This window comes from Bidens hawaiensis, unplaced genomic scaffold (assembly GCF_021521415.1).
Source record: "Bidens hawaiensis isolate Kalapana, Puna unplaced genomic scaffold, B.hawaiensis_p1.1 tig00004282_1, whole genome shotgun sequence".
Classification (NCBI taxonomy): domain Eukaryota; kingdom Viridiplantae; phylum Streptophyta; class Magnoliopsida; order Asterales; family Asteraceae; genus Bidens; species Bidens hawaiensis.
Window position 1 is genome coordinate 2,129,178 of NW_027491257.1, and position 16,963 is coordinate 2,146,140.

The 16,963-nt window shown below is 34.2% G+C and overlaps 1 pseudogene across 1 annotated transcript; it reads right to left on the minus strand.

Moving 5' to 3' along the window:
• Window positions 1-9,297: 9,297 nt before the first annotated feature.
• On the minus strand, window positions 9,298-16,946 carry LOC143626089 (disease resistance protein Roq1 pseudogene; annotated as a pseudogene). Its single transcript, XR_013152371.1, has 3 exons — window positions 16,554-16,946; window positions 14,558-15,527; window positions 9,298-9,750 (listed from the first exon to the last, which is right to left on the minus strand). The product of XR_013152371.1 is annotated as a disease resistance protein Roq1 pseudogene (transcript).
• Window positions 16,947-16,963: the final 17 nt, after the last annotated feature.

Below are 16,963 nucleotides of genomic sequence, written 5' to 3' on the forward strand. Positions count from 1 at the left end.
CCCCCCCCCCGGTGCTTATTGATCCTTCAAACCATAACCATTGTTCATCTGCAAGTTCACTGAATTACGATATGATATGTTTTGCCCATGTGATTCGTCAACCGTCGTTCATCAACAAGTTCAATTGATGTTATACTAAGAGGTGTGAAGTTGTGCGATTATAATCAATATGTTAAAGAGCAACTATTATCAAACCCGAACTTTTGAAAAAAAAAATCAATGCACATAAAGAAAATGCAATAAAAATGGCTAAGATGAACTCGGATCTTGAGCTACTAAAAGTAAATTGGCAATCAAGAACAAAAGGCTAAAAAATATGTTATATATTTCATGATTGTTTTTTTTATCTCATATCGTGTATTTTAATTACCTTTTAATTGTAATATGTAATATGTAGTGTCTCTCTTGGTTTGCCTATATATCCAAAACTAATTAAAGTATTCAGTTGTAATAAATTCAAAAAATGGTACTAAAGTTGCATAATTGAACAAACCACATGTATGAAAATACCAATTAGCTCAAAAGGGATAATTAATAAAATAATCAAAATTACTATTTTGCCCGTGATTTAGCGGAGATAGACGGGGTTAGAAAAAAGTACTAAAATTGCAAGTTTTAGAAAAGTGAGGTAGTCATTTGCAATAAACTCAAAAACGATACTAAAGTTGTGTAATTGGACAAACTACAGGTACCAAAATGACATTTAACTCCTTTCTTTAACTTGGTGTGTGTGTGTGTGTGTGTATCCTATATAGGATTTGGTTCATTTCAGAAGTGTTTTTATTGCGAGAAGTGCGAGAAATGAATCCAACCAATCACATTTTTTCTTTTATTTTATTATTTATTTAATGACAAGGGTGTTATAGTAAAATGAACATTTTTTCATATTTAGTAGGTCCTAATGTATGGAGAAGTTACAAGTAATTCTTGTTTTTTTTATTTTATCATATTCAATATTGTTTTTTTTATTTTATCATATTCAATATTGTTTTTTTATCAATATTATTTTTTTATTATCATAATTTAATATTCATACATTTATCCAGATAGTGATTCTTAAATTCAATAGCACTGATATATTTACACACTGCATAAATGAGCATACACATGAACAAAATTACACATACAAAATTCAAAATACCACCTACATAATACGTATATGAACCTATACGGTACATAAATGAACCTACACACGATAAAAATTACACATACATCATTCGAAATACCACTACAGAGTACATATATGAGTCTACACAATAATGAACCTACATAGTACATAAATGAATCTACACACAATAAAAATTACACATACACAATTCGAAATACTAGATAAATAATACATATACGAACGTACACGGTACATTAATGAACCTACACACAATAAAAAATACACATACACAATTCGATATACCATATACATAGTACATATACGAACCTACACGGTACATAAATGAACCTACACAATACAAAACAAACTTTTTTTTATTGCATTATACTATATATAATAAATAACAGATAATGATAATAACTTGTACTTATAAAATTTTCACATACACATTCGTGATACCACCTAAATAGTACATATATAAAGCCTACACGGGACAAAATAATTTTTTTTTACATATAATAAATAACAAATCATGTTAATAGCCTACAATTTTAAAATTTTCACATACGCATTCATGATTCCACGTACATTATACATGATTAATAACATCAATTAAAAAATAACAATTAAAAAATTCATAGGTAACTTTTAATTAGTTAGTAATGATAATAAATAAATGCTATTAATTACTTAAGTTTCACTTTGAAAAGTCTACAAAGCAAATACTTAACTACCCTTCTTTATTAAAATATTAGTAGATTAATATCTTAATAATTACAAGTTTGTCATAACTTTTCTAATCCATTGATTACACATAATCAATGGTCTAGATTGATTTCTCGCACTTCTCGCTATAACTTGACTTCTCGCATGATCCATCCCCTATATATATATATATATATATATATATATATATTATATATAGGCTATGTATAAAATAAAAACCCTACTGAGTTAAAGAAACTCTGCAAACCCAATGAATGGACACAATTAATCCACATCTACATCTTGCCATGTTCTTTATTTATATGAAAAAGGGTATTATTATCTTTTTCAATATATATCATCTCTATCTTTGTACTTTGACAAGAATTTTTTTTATCATGTGTGTGTCAGATCATGTGTCCATATCTATCTCTCCATATTTGAAACAACTCTCCATATTTGAAACAACTCATGCATTCATAAACACTGTTGTAAGATACAATCAAATTAATAATAAAAAAAACTAAAAAGATGAAGTAACGACAAAAGAAAAGTTGACTCGGGCATTAAATTAATATAATGAAATTTTGTGTTTTTATTATTGCCTTAATTTTTTTTTACTATACTACTAGATATTAATATTTAGGAAAAAATCTTAAAATGTTCATTATTAAGAGAGATTTCAACTATTAAAGCTCAATTTTAAATTTAATAGTTAAACATTTATTTGCATCGACTTATCACTGCAACCTGGACCGATACGCTTGGGTTTTACTAAAATCTGGGTTTTTTCGGCTTTTTTGTTTTAGTTCCGCTACTATAACGAACGTACCTCTCACCGACCGAATCCGCGTCTACTCGCAGCTTGACAATGCTCGGGTGTTAAACTCACCGTTGCAGCCCTAAACCAAAAACGCTCGGGTTTTATCTACGCTCAGGTTTTACCGACCGAATAAACAACGTTTTAAATATATTACATTTTTACTTTGTCAAACTTTACGTTATGTGAATTAACAAAATTTTTTAAGCTTATTAATATATGTAATTATTTTTATTATGTAAATTATCATACTTTTTAAAACTTTAAAATATGTAAATTATTTTAAGATATGTAACTTACATAATTTTTAATATGTAAATTATTTTAAATATGTAACTTACATAATTTTTAATATTCAGCTGATGTTATAATATTATGAAAGAAATTTGCGTGGCTCTGATACCAATTTCAGAGGTACCAGCGGAAAAATATGAACGACTTAAGATTATTAGTTCAAGTAAGTTATTATCCATGAAATTTAAGATTATATCTAAGTTTAAGAAACTTATGAATTTTATAAACCACATATTATAACAAATATTTAATAAGTATGCAAAATTTAAACACATAGGGATTATTTTTAAGTGTAATTTAAAATTATTAAGGCAAGTATTTATATCTCTGTTTCAAATTAATTATGAGAATTTTCCTTATAAGACCCAAGAGATTCAAATATTTAAAAGTATTTTAAAATTAAAAAGAACAAGGGTCCAACATGCTTCCGTACCTTTTTCCCGTTTTGACCAAGATATCGCCGGGTTACACCAGGAGTCTTTTTACTAGGTTATTCAAGACCAAACCTAAGTAGCCTTAGGTAACTCCTCTCTGGCTCCTTCAGCAATATTCAGCTCAACCAGGTTTCGTTTCCTACTTCCGGTGTATGGTAAAAAGGAACAGTTCGTAGTTGGAGATTTCCTCTTTTTAAAAGAGAAATACTTCTAAATAGGAAGAACACTCAAAGGTATTATAAGGAAAGTGAAAGTTTTTATTTCATGATGGGTATTTTACAATGAAGATGTGAAAGAAAGTACATAAGTAAATACAAACACTCTTATTTTTAATACATGAAAGCTTAAACACTCTTTTTTGAAATTTTGTTCCATGCCCGATGATCTTCTTCTTCCTTCTTTTTCTTCTTATATAGGCCCCTTATCCCTTTAGATAGACTTCACCACTTTGTCATCTATATCTTGTTTCCATGTGATATTCTTTTTCTTGAAATTCTCCATTGTCAGATCATTGAATTTGGTGTTGAGATTTCTCATGGAAACTTGAACTTTGGCTTTTCTTTTCTCTTGCATCCATGTTCCCTATGGGAACTCTAACATTTGGATTTATATGATCCATGCATTCCAACTTTTGTATGTATCTCATGAGAGTTTATCCATTATTTATTAAATCATTAATTTATGAAATCTTATTTTTATAAGATTAATTAAAATCTTAATCTTCAGATGATGTTTGACTCTCTTTAGGAGAATCAATAATCATATTGTCCTTTTTCTTAGAACAAGCTGGACAAACATTGTGTTGATGTTTTCTGGTTAAGCACAGTTTATATTGAGCTTGAGGACTTGATGCTATAACACCAGTATCCAAAAATCTGATTTTATCCTCTATAGATTTTTTAGCTGCTGGAGGAGTTCTCCTTGCTGGAGCTATCATAACAGAGGAATGCATCTTACTTCCTCCATAAGTTCTAAATTCTCTTTTAAAAATATTTTCTAAAGTACAAAGAACTATCTTCATACCAAGTGCTCTTCTGTTATGAATATCATTTTCATTAAAACTTTGAAAAGTTTTTAATCTTTCTGTCTCTATATTGTAAGAAAGAGATGCATGAACCTTTTATATTATGATCAGATGATATGCAGGGTAATTATTGTTTTTATAAAAATCAGGCCCTGCAGAAAATAGTTTTAACACCATAACATCACTTGGAGTAATAGTAGAGTTATATAGATAACTGTCCCTTACTCCGTCCCTAACCCATTTTGGTAAAAAGGAAATTTCTGGGAAATTTGGTGATGTAAGATATATTGAATTTATTGATCCAAAATCATACCAGTATCTTATTTTTTCAGGGGAATTACCTTGTAAGTAATTAATTCTGGGGTAAACCCCAGTACAATCAACATATCTTATATCTGTATTTTTAAGGTTATATAAATCTCTCATTTTAAACCACTGTTGCTCAACAAGATCTTGTTGAGTTGGTATCCTTTGGAAAGTATTATCAAAATTTGAAGTCTGCCCAGAATGTGGTTTAAAATTAAAATGTTTTTCTTTAGGTTCATCTTGATCAGAAGTAAGATCTATTGTTTGAACTCCCTTTGAAGATGACGGGATATCTCTTTTTTCTATTTTCACCTCCTTATATATAGGAGATAAATCCACTCTTTCTTTTATTTGGTGCTTTACCAAAGATTTCAATATCATGATATCATATTCATAAAAGACTATTTTTGAGTCTATAAGAAGACAATTTCTTGTGATCAAATCTTTTAGGTCTGAGACCTGTTCAGGGAGAGTGCTAAAATAACTTAGCATCTCTTTCATATCTTTCATTATTTCTTTTATAGACACCAACTGCCTATCCATGTCTTCAATATGCTTATCCATTTTTTAGGCTATCTCATGATCTTCCATCTCTGGTTAAAAAATCTGCTAATACATTTTTATCTGATTTAATTATTTCTATATCAAAATTATATTCGGATAGTAAAGTTTGCTATCTAATTAACCTTTTATACTCAGGTTTAGAGGGCAAATTGTTTTTTATAAAAGCTTTTACTTGTGTATTATTAGTTTTTAGTAAAAATCTAACTGGTAATAGAAAATAATAAAGCTTTTTACAACTTTTTACAACTGCTAAAAGCTCTTTTTCGTTAATATGATATCTTGTTTCAGTGTCACTAAAAGTGTCTGAACAGTATCTACAAATGCTTTCACCAACTTTTTTATTTTCGGAGTCATAGTCTATTTTTTTAAGTATCCCACTCCAATAATATTCTGAAGCATCTGTTTCTAATATCAAATCATCGTTTTCTTTAGGTAATTGTAATTTTGGTAAGTTCCTACAATATTCTTTTATATTTTTCACTTGGTCTTCTAAGCTTTTATCAAAACTAAATATCTTATCTTTCTTTAATAGGTTTTGAAAAGGCTTTCTTATATCTGCGAGATTTTTAATAAAATCTGAAGCATAATTCAATATACCAAGAAAACTTTGTACTTGCTTTTTATCTATTAATTTATTAGGAAAGGATATAATTTTTTCAAGAATATGGCTCTGGAGTTCTATTCCTTTACCATCTATTTTCATTCCTAAAAAATCAATATTATCTTTTAGTAAGCTAGTTTTTCGTTCAGATAGGGCTAAACCATGTTTTATACATAAATCTATAAATATATCAAGATGTTTTAAATGATTATTGATATTATCAGATAATATTAAAATGTCATCAATATAAACAAAAATAAAATCGTAATTTTTGAATATAGTATCCATTTTTCTTTGAAAAATCTGTGGTGCATTTTTTAATCCAAAAGGCATCACAAGCCATTCATACTGACATTGAGGGGTGGAGAATGCAGTATAACTAATACTATCAGGATGCATTTTTATTTGCCAAAATCCAATTTTACAATCAAACTTAGAAAATATCTTTTTATTTCTAGTCCAGTTTATTAAACTTTCTTTATGAGGTAAGAAATATCCATCAAAAACAGTATTATCATTTAATTTTTTATAGTTTATTACCATTCTAGGTTTTCCCCTTATTATTTCTGCATGTTTTCTTACCAGGAATGCAGGAGAACTATGTGGGCTGTGGCTAGCTCTAATTAATCTCAAATCTAAAAGTTCTTTTAATTGGGTGCTAAATTCTTTTTGGTCTTCTGGATTATATCTCATGGGCTTTATTCTTATTTCCTTATCTTTATCTTTCATTTCTAATTTTGCTGTTATATGATTTTTATTCCAAAATTGTAATGGATTATCTGTATAACATTGTTTAAGCTTATGCTTTATATTTTCAATATGGATATCTAAATTTCTTAGATTTACTTGATAGTCTAATGGTTTTTCTGGGTAACATTGTAAAATCGGGATTCCTTTTTCAAGTTTTGGGTTTGGTTTGTAGCCTATATCACCACGCTTGCTGACGCGTTTTGTAAAATTAATTGGAAATTTTATTCCGTATGCATTTTTTATTCTTTTAACAACTATTAAGTGGTGGCATGGTGTTTTTAATATTATTTGATATGCTATTATATCAAAAGTTATCTTATTAAATCTTTCTAAAAAATCACTTCCTAATAATACGTCTGATCCTGAATCATAAAAGTAGAATGAAGGACATTTAACTAGATATGATCCTAACAATATTATTGGATTTCTTATTCCTCTTCTTAAAGAGACTATATCCTTAGAAAAACTAATACCATTACAAGGTGTTAAATCCTCATGGTATTCTTCTGGAAAGCATTCTGGTTTACAAATACTTAATCCTGAACCTCTATCTATGTAAGCTGCAAAATACTCGGCTTTATAATCTTTATAAGTGATTCCTATTGGAATATAAATACTTCTAGGGCTTGTCATTTTGGTATATATATTAGTTTATCATATCGTGTTATTTTTAACCCGTATGAGGTTATCTGATATGGTTTAACATTTTCTAAAAATGTCAATCCTAACATAATTTCTAATGTGTCGTTTTCATCCTCATTACTTATTAGTAATCTTAATGGAATTTTTTCATCTCCAAATTTTATCATAGTTTCCACAGCTTCATTAATCTCATGTAGTTCACCATTAAAATTAGTATACTGGTGAGGTTCGTCTAATGGATATTTTTGTAAATTCTTACAAAGTTTGAAATTTATATAGTTTCCATTTGCACCTGTATCTATTAAAATGTTTACATGAGAATATTTATTTCCATTAAAGTATTCTCCTTGTATTTTGTAATTTTTTATAGTATCTTCTTTTGCTTTAATTATGTCAGAGAATCTATTAGAATTTGTATCTCTTATTAAAGGGTGACTAATTACACTTTTATTAGAAAATGATAATCTAGAAGAAACATTATTAGATAATAATAACGGTTTATCTTGTAAATCAAGACTTAATGGTCTTGAATCTATTTCTTCTATTTTAGGTAAGGTAGGCGTTTGTATCTGACACACATCATTAAATAAAAAAGGAAAATCTATTGTATCTTTTATACTAAAACAATCGGAATGATGAGTATTCGATATTGCATAAGAGATAGCATATGTAATAGAATATGGCCTGTTTTGTTGTTTAAAGAAATCTTTTCTTATAAAATCTTGTAATAAACTTAACGTTTTATCAAAATCCTTGTCTTGAATATGATAGGAAATTCTTGGATAAATATTAAATTTAAGTTTTCCATATTGTAAATTTCCTCTTAATATTCCAAGACACGCTTCTTCTCTATTTTGGATCCTATTGTCCATGATTGCTAATTCTATAGGAGTATCTATACATTCTTTAAATGTGGATTTTATTATTATTTGGATGGCTCCAACGTGAACCCATCCTAAAGTATTTCTTATTTCTGGTCTTACCTTTTGTATTTTTTCTTGAATATCCTTTTTAGATAATAAAGGTATCATAACTTTATTGGATGTTATATTAATATCTAGAGCCCTTTCTTGAATGTTTAATCCATAATATAAATGATGATCTCTAGGTCTTATTCCTAATCTTTGTAAAGTATTCAATTTAAATCCTGAATAGTTTGATAACGAAAAATTTTCATGTTGTATTTGCTTAAGTTTTTTCTTATCTATTAAAATTTCTTGTTTATATTCTCCTAATTGTTCATTTTGACAATCGATTATGTTATTATTTATTTTACTACTAGAGGCTGTATCCAATCTATTCATCTTCATATGACGTATATTCTGTTTCAGTTAAAATAAATATACTTTCATCAGAGTCTATTTCTTGAAAATCATTTATTGGTATAAAATCTCCTTCTTCGATCATTTTTCCTATATCCTCGTCTATTTCAAATATTTTAAGATTCTTTTTAAACTTTTTTGGACATTCATTTGCATAATGACCTTTTTCATGACAGATATAACATTTACATTCCTTAGGACCTCGTTTTCTTTTATAAGTAGGCTTAAACGTCTTCTTATATCCCTTTCTCTTATAGTATTTTGTTTTACGCTTTTTAAAATATCTTTTTCTAAAATGAGTTCTTTTCTTATATTTTCTTTTTATCTTTCCATAATAATATGAACTATCACATCCAATCATTAAAGGCATTTTTGGACTACTACAACATAAAGATATTTTTCTTTTTAATCCCTTGCTTAATTTAGCTAATATAGCATCTCCGCACCATTCACTTAATTTATCTCTAACATGAGTTATTCTTTTTCCTAACGTATCAGCTGTTCCTGGATTATAAGTTTTTATTAATCTTTGTCCCCAAGGGTCTGGTATTTTTGCAAAAAATAATGCTAAATAACTATTCATATCCGGTACTTGATTATATATATGGTAATAATAATCTTGAAATACACAAATATATCTATCTATTTCACATATGTCACATAATTGTAATCTTATTAAGGCTGTTGAGTATTTTTCGATAGTTGCTGGGTCTTTTATAATATTTCCTTATCCACAAAATTCTAACCTAAAGGCTTCCACTGCTCTTGTTATTATGTTTGCTATTATTTCATCTTGTTCAAATATTGTTCTCTTTATATCTAAAGGTAAATTTTGCCAATATCTTAAAGCACTATTTATTAAAGTTCTTTCTAAGAATCCTTGAAGTGTTTCAATATCCATTCTATTAACAGATGCTGCTATTCTTAAAGCTGTTTCCCATTTATCTATTGCTTCTTCCGTATTTTTTATACAATCTACGTCTAAATATATTCTAAATGGATTAATCGGTTCATTTTTCATATTCTGGTATGGTTTATAATTATCTTCATTTTTTATTGTTGATTTTACAGCAGCATATCCTTGTGCTGACCTACGGGTTTCATCTCTTATTGGAATTTTAGGATTTGTACTTGAGCTTGTTTGTTCAGTATCATTAATATTAAAGTTTTCCTCGTTAGCCTTTATATTTATAAAATTATCATTTAATTCCATATCCCCTATCTTTGTTATTAAATTTTCTATTTCAGGAGATACGTAAACTTCGCTTCCAGAGTCGTCTGAGCTCATTTCTAATTTCTTTTATATTACTTAGGAATTTTCATATTTTGTAAAAGTTGAACTAAAGGTTCCTGAAATCTATTTGGGGTTATTTTGTTTTTTCTATTTGGGAACGCTGCTTCTAATAAATCTATAATCGTATCTAATTTAAAAATTATTTTATCTCCATAAAATATAAATTTTTTTTGTAATTCTATCATATCTCTATGTATTTTTAAAGAGTTTTCTGTTTCTTTTAGTTTATTAAAACTATTATTTTCCATTACGGTGAAGGGTATTGCTAATCAGTATCATCATAATAGTATTCGGAATTAGTGAATTCATATCCACTAAAATTAAAGTCTTCATCTGAAATATAATCTTCATCAAAATCATAATCTGAAGATTATGATTAATTGCCTCAGGAGTCCACTTGAATTGGCTTTTCTTTAGGCAATTTCTCAATGTATTAACGAATGGGGTAGATTTGCTTGCATGGTTCGCTAGGAACCTGTTGATTGATACCAATCTCCCATTCAACTTTTGGACTTCTTTCATGGTGGATGGCGAGGGCATATCAAGGATGGCCTCCACCTTCTCTGGGTTCACCTTGAAACCATCCTTGGTGACCATTACACCTAGAAATTTTCCCTCTTGTACGCCGAAAGTGCATTTGCTCGGATTGAGCTTCATGTTAACTTCCTTTAGGCGCCCAAGGGTTTCTTCGATGTCTTTGAGCATTTGTTTTTCCTCCCTGCTTTTGATCACCAAATCATCCACGTAGACTTCTAGGTTTCTTCCAATTTGCTCGTTGAAAACAGCATCCATAAGTCTTTGGTAGGTGGCTCCCGCATTCTTCAAACCAAAGGGCATTTTTGTGTAACAAAAAACGCCCTTGTCGGTTCTGAAGGCAGTCTTGTCCTCGTCTTGTGGTGCCATTTGAATATGGTGATAGCCCTTGTAGGCATCCAGGAAACATTTGAGCTTGAATGGCGCCACGGAGTCCACTTTTGCGTCGATGTTTGGGAGGGGGTAACAATCTTTTGGGCACGCTTTGTTGAGGTCCTTGAAGTCAATGCACATCCTCCACGACCCGTTACTTTTCTTTACCATCACAGGATTGGCTACCCATGTCTGGTATCGTATCGGGCGGATGATGTTTGCGCGCAGTAGATCCTCAACCTGCTCATTCATGGCCTTCGCCTTCTCATCCCCCATGACTCTCTTCTTTTGAGCAATTGGCTCTACAGACTTGAACGTGTTGAGAGAATGTTGCGCCAGGTCTCGCGGAACCCCAGTCATATCAGAGTGTTGCCACGCGAAGACCGACATATATGCTGTGAGCAATCTTTTCATTCTCAACCTCGTGTCGTCTGATATCGTAGTGCCAATTGTGATTGTTTGCTCCGGGAATTTTGGGTTGAGAATCCATTCCTCTGGCGCGTTGTCTGCCGTTGGAAGTTTCATTCTCCCTTCCCGTGGTGTACTTGTCACTGCACACAAATGATCTCGGTATACGAACGTTACACCTGTTGGTGTTGGGAACCCCAACGCGCCGTGCGCTGGCGATGGTATGGCGTTGAATTGGGCAATCGTTCCTCTACCCAAGATCATATTGTGGCATGAAGTGGTGGGCAAGACCAAGAAGTTGACAACTTCGGCTCGCTTGTGTTTCTCATCCCCCATAGTTAGTTCAAATTGTATTTGACCTAGGGGATGAATGATTTCATTTGAAACACCAGAGATTGGTGCATTCACAATTTCGAGCCTTGCTTGATCTGCCGGATCCAACTTCCTGAAACATTGCTCATACATGATGTCTGATTCGCTGCCAGTGTCCACCAGGACTTTTGACACTTCATAATGAGCAATGTGTGTAGTGATGACAAGAGGACTGCTGATAGAAGGGCCTCCCCTGATTCTTGGGAAGATTACTTGTTGCTCGCGCCAATCTCCTTGGAATTGCGCGCTTCTTTTTCTTGATCTTTGCCCTTGCCTTCCTCCCTCGGCTACACAGATTCTTTTGAACCTTTTGCTGGCTGAGGCTCCTTCTGGTTGTTCATTTTCTGGTCTTGAGTTTTTCACCAGGTGAGCCAGCTTGCCTGATTTCACATCTTTTTCAATTGCATCCTTCAAGTGGTGGCATGCATCAGTGTTGTGTCCTGTGGACTTGTGAAACTCACAGTACTTGCCACTGTTTGATGGTCCCTTGTAGTGTAGTGGCTTGGGGCTTTTGAACTGGACATTCTCAGTGCTTAACACTTGTGAAGGCGTTTTAGTGAGGTGAGTCCATATTCTTGGCAGAGGTCTGTTAGGATCTCTGCCGCCTTCCCTCTTATCACCTTCTCCGCGATTACGAATGTCTTTTTGGGGCTGGGGTGAGCTTGGTTGCGCCTGCTTTTCTGCGGGAGAGAAACTGGTTTGTTGCAACATGGACCATACAGAGTTCTGTTTGCCCCTTCTTTCGTTGTTGCGCGGTGCCTCTGCTTGATGCCCTCTTTCTCTCGCTCTATCTTGGGCAATTTGTTTTTCATTTCTCGCGAAGACTCGCGATGCTTCCATTAGCTTGGCCCAAGTGGTTGGCATGCCATCTCTGCTCACGAGAGCTCTGCGGAGTTGATCACTGCGCGCGCCTTGTATAAAGGCCACGCGCAAAAGTTGCTCAGTGATACCTCCGATTGCCAGAGACTCCTGATTGAAACGAGTTATGTAGTCTTCAATCGTTTCATCATTCCTGCGCACGCAGTGCATGATGTCATCAGGGTCGCGCGTGTGTCTGCGCTGCTGTACGAAGTGAGCTTGGAACTTTTCCAATAGTTCCTCGAACCCATCGATTTGCCCAGTCGGCAAGCTTTCGAACCAGACACGCGCCGCGCCCGTGAGGCAGCGAGCAAACATGTGACACCATGTTGGCATCGTCCAGCTTTCTAGGTTTCCAGTGTTGTAAAAACCTTGTAAGAAATCGTCTGGATCTGTTGTGCCGTCATATTTGCCCAAACCACTTGGCATCTTGGTTTTGTGCTGAATGAGAGCCTTCACGATGCGCTCAGTGAATTTTGAATGTTTCACCAAGATGGCTGGCCTGTATGGTGTGGTCACGTCCACTTGCCCTCTCACTGGTGGGCTGTACGGTGTGTACAGATCCATGTCGGCTTTGGCTCCAGGCGTCACGTTCATCTGCGCGCGGAGCTGTGAGCCTCCCGCATGAGTATCTCGCGTCTTCCTCATGCTGTGCACTTCTTCATCACCAAACTCAGCGTGTTCAGTGTGAACAGAGTGACCCTCTTCCGGCGCGCGCACCCTTTTTGTTCCATGAACGGTTTGCTTGTCAAACGCTAGCCTTTGTGTTAAGTCGGCTAACTTTTTGTTTTTGACCAGCTCATTGTACTTGTCCATTAGACGTCGTTGCTCGTTTATGAGCCATTCTTTAGGGTCATTGGTTTCATCTTCTGGACCCATTGGTCCTTTTTGTTTCGCGCCGGTAAGATTTTGGAACGTGAGATCGTCTGGAGGAGTTTCAGTCTGGCTATGAGGAGTTGTGATGAAGGGATGGTTACTGGTGGTGCGCGTAGAATCACTCGGCACCCTCAGAAACTGCTGTCCCCCATTAACATCCTCACGCTCAATATCCTCCAGAACTTGATCGACGTTACGAACACCAGAAACCATGGTGAAATTTTTTTTAGAGAACTGATGAGATTTTGTTGCCGTTGTAACAGGTGATGGCGCCAATGAAGAAACGTGGATCGACTCACTGGTAGACGATCAACTTTCCTCGGGTGTGATTATGCTATTTCACCGATAGTTCTCTGGGATCTGGATTCTTCCACCTACAAAATGAACAGTACCGTAAACTTACCCCTCAGAAAGGGACAGAGGGGTCCTCTTTGGGGTAACCCTCCGGTGTGAGAATAAGAGATTGTAGGAGAAGATAATAATCTGAGGGTAAGGAATTGGAATGTATTGCTTAATAATGTGTAATACTGTGTAATAGGGCATACCTCTCCTTGTGGAGTTGATGTGGTATTTATAGTGCTAGGGTTTCCAATGATTGGGCTCAGACCCAATTAGGGCCTTTTTGGCCTCCTCCTATTGCTTCGCGCCACGTGTCCTTGGGACACCTGGTGCTTTTTCATTGATTAATTGCACATGGGTTTTGCTGAGTTGTCCACCTTTCATTGACAGCTGTCAACATCAGCATATTCTTATTCCTTAAAAAGATACCTTCTGGAAGGTTGTCTGACGTGCACAATCAAGGTTGTCCTTATCCTGATTTGGATAAGGACGAGGTTGATTATGTGCATGTGTGATATGCGCCTATCCTGAGGATGCGCGAGGTCTTCTCTTTATTCTCACGCGCAGATGTTTCATGCGCAGATGTGATATGCACAAGCATGTGATATGCGCCACGCGCGGATGTGATATGCGTGAGCATGTGATATGCGTCACGCGCGGATGCGTCACGCGCAGATGTGATATGCGTGAGCATATATGGTGCGTGAGCATGTGATACGCGTGAGCATATGTGATGCGTGAGCATATGTGATGTGTGAGCATATGTGATGCCTGAGCATGTGATGCATGAGCATATGTGATATGCGTGAGCATATGTGATATGCGCCATGCGCATAGGTTTTGGCTTTGTGCCTTCATAATGTCTTGATTTCAAGCCTCTTGTCTATATCTTGTGGGTTGACCCGCCTCGCTCGGTGTTGAGGCGGGTACATACCTCTTCACTTCCATCAGAAACTTTTATAAGAGACTTTTGTACCAACACCTTTACCCCTATACGAGGGTAAATATTGCAAGCATCGAGCACCATCATTACCTTATCCATATCTATCTTAGACCTCCTAAAAAAACATGCAATATCTAAGAATAGCTCTTTCTCGTCGTGTTTAAGCCCATCATAACTTATTTTGAGTCTTTCCATCACTTCAACATCTGGAATGCATTTTAACTTGGCCAAGGCATTCTCCCACTCATCCTTGTCTTTGTCATATAGAAAAGAACCTAAAACTTCAAGTGCTAATGGAAGCCTACTAGCATAAGACACTACTTCTTGCGAGAGCATCTTGTAATCTTCTACAGGTTCATCTTTCTTAAAAGCATGTCTACTAAAGAGTTTGATAGCCTCGTCATCTAATAGCAAACTCACTTCATATATCGTGGCTTCCTTGAGGGTTAGCAAATGCTCATCCCTGGTAGTGATTATTATTCGGCTGCCCTCACCGAACCAATCATGTGATCCCGCTAACGCTTCTAGTTGCTTACGATCATTAACGTCATCTAGAACAATTAAAACACTTTTGTGACATAACTTTCTTTTTATCATGCTTCTTCCTTCCATCTCACTCCCTACCACCATTTCTGTTTTCAATACAAGTGACAAAAACTTTTCTTGCAACTTTTTAAACCCATGCTTGCTTGATTCCTCACGAATATTTTCAAGAAAATAACAAGCTTCGAATTGGTGAGAGATTTCCATATAGGCAGCAGATGCTAGAGTAGTCTTACCCCCACCCCCAACCCCCCATATCCCAACCATGCGCACGCCACCTGACCCAATATCCAACACTGATATCAAATCTTGCAAGCGTGTTTCTATTCCAATGAGGTCTTTATCGACGTTTGGAACTAGTTGAGGCAGCCTAGCAGAAATTTTTTCAACAATGTCTTTAACGCATTTTGCTTCATGGCTGCACAAGGTACATAAGAAAATATATATTATATATGGAATAGTCATATGTTTGACCTAATGACTGTTTATGTCTAACTCTTTTTTTAAATGGCAAATGAATCCTTCAAATGAGCTATTGGCTAAATTTATCACATCGGGATACACTCGTTGATCTGGGAAAAACCCTCACCTAAGGTCAACACCCGTGAACACTCGCCCGAAGGCATGACAGTACGGTGAAATAAAACTCGTTCAGTTCAATGATCCAACTAATGAAAGCCACATATTCACCTAGTCTCGATCTCATCATTACTTTGATGCCTCTAAAGCTAAATGCAGGGGTAGAAATCAAACCTGGGTCACATGAAACATCTGGTTTTTTCCTTACCACTCTACCACCAGCTCATTTATTTATGTCTAACTCAATCAATATAATTATAATAAAAAATCCTAACCAACCCCCCCCCCCCCCCACACCAATTCTAAACACCCTAACCTAAACATAAAAGCTAAACTAAACCCAACGACTAACATTTTTTTTCTAATGAATGTGAAATGGCAGATATACGTTTTGGTTTTTTAAATTATTTTGTTTTTACGTTATTTTATTTTATAAATTTTATTATTATTTTTAACTCTTTTAGGTTTTTTTTTCTTTTTTTTCCACCTTAAAAAAATGATTAGATTTAGGTGATCAATACATAGGAAGCTATATAAAGGGCAAGGAAAGAGGCCCCAATTTTTTGAGTTCCCTTTAAAAATAACTCTATAATACTACTATTCATGGTATACAAAATTATGATAAAAATATAACTCAATAATACATATCATATTATCTTACATATGAATTTTATAATTATAATATATATAAGAATGGTTGAAAAGTATATAAATTAATTAATATATTATAAATGAGCTGAGTCCAAGCCGACCTCGAGCTTCAGAAAATGACTCGATCACGAGCCGAGCTTGGGCTCAGACTCATTTACATTTACAATTATTTAGTGCAAAACATTTTTTCTAGAGAAATAAGAAAGAAAATTACCCGTTTGCGAAGTCCTTTAGAACCCATCCAGAAAGGTTGCCGGCCTTTACCAGAGCTTCTCTCCATGAGTCAACTTTGTGCTTATTGTCCCGCTCATGTTTAATAAATATTTCTCCATATTTCCCATTTTGTTTTCTCACATCCGATGGATTAACGTCATAAAATACGGGCATAACGATTTGCCCTTTGTTTCCATGCACTCTACAATATGTGCAAGCTCATCTAAGCACCAGAAGAGTCTGCATAGTTTTCGGAGAATACGATAACTGCAATTCGTGATTCTTGAATAGCCTTGAAGAGGGCTGGACCGATTGTCTCACCCCGAGGAAGTGTTTCGTCATCCTTGTACGTCTGGATTCCTTGATGTACAAGAGCTGTGTAGAGATGATCTACAAAGCCCAAGTTACGGG